Source organism: Mastomys coucha, chromosome X (genome assembly GCF_008632895.1).
Source record: "Mastomys coucha isolate ucsf_1 chromosome X, UCSF_Mcou_1, whole genome shotgun sequence".
Lineage (NCBI taxonomy): Eukaryota > Metazoa > Chordata > Mammalia > Rodentia > Muridae > Mastomys > Mastomys coucha.
Window position 1 is genome coordinate 127,555,723 of NC_045030.1, and position 1,216 is coordinate 127,556,938.

Genomic DNA, 1,216 nt, shown 5'->3' on the forward strand with positions numbered 1-1,216 from the left:
ACACACACACACACACACACACACACCATTACCACCACCACCACCACCACCATCATCACTACTACCACACATAGGAAAAGAGACAGAGAGACAGAGACAGCATTTCAGAACTAGGACAAGGGGCCAGTTCTTTGTATTTGTAAGAAGTAGAAGCTTCGTTACCCAGTGTGTGCACAATCATTAACTCTTTCCAGGAGCTAAGGCTTAATAACACTCAGAACACATTATAGAAGGCTGGTGAGTTGGACGGATTTTAAAAGTTAATCTTTTCTTATAGGAAAGTAAAGGACAGAGTCACTATAAATGGTTTCTTTCCCCCGACCCCAATCCTCACTTTGTGTCTCCTGGCCAGGAATACTGAGTTTGACCTGCTTAAGGATATCAATAAAGCAGGATAATGTGAGACAGGAGAAAACCCAGTTCTGGACAATGGAAAGTGTGATCTTTCCTTTCCTAGACCCACTGTGGCCATTTATTGTTCAGTTACTTGGTAAGTGTGTTTGCCTTTCCCAAACTGTTAAAAAAAAATTGAAAAATCTACCAGAAGGGTCTGAAAGGGTGAAATGAGGAGGCAGTTTTGCATAGGTTGTTTCTGTTCTTTGGTGTTGCCTCTCATGATCTCAAGCACTTCAGATGAGGGCTATTCAACCTGTTATCTCCATTTTATAGATGAGGTATCTCTCAAGTTCCAAGAAGTTAATTTGATTTGTTCAAAATCACAGCAAAATGGAACTAGGACTACCAGCCAAAGCTCTTTGAAGGTTCTTCTTGTGAGTCACTACAAGGTCAAATAAATAAATTTTAAAAAAACAGGCAATTAAAGCACTTGTAGCTCTTATAAAGAACCTGGATTCAATTTCTAGCACCCACATGTTGCTCACTATTGTCTGTCACCCTAGCCCCTGGGGACCCAATGCTTTTTTCCAGTTTTTGTAGGCACCAGGCATAGACATACATGCAAGCAAGTCCTTCATACACATAAAATAATAAAATCAGTAAATATAAAACTATTCAAAATAGAAACAGGCAGGTCTGGCCAAACTCTTCTTTCTACAACAGATGTAGTACCACCCACTTTCATTTTAGGTTTCTTTAGCTTCCTCACTTACTCTACCATGTTGGTTCTTTCCTTCTCAGGTTTTTATTTCTTTTAGTGTGAGTTTGTGTGTGTGTGTGTGTGTGTGTGTGTGTGTGTGTGAGAGAGAGAGAGAGAGAG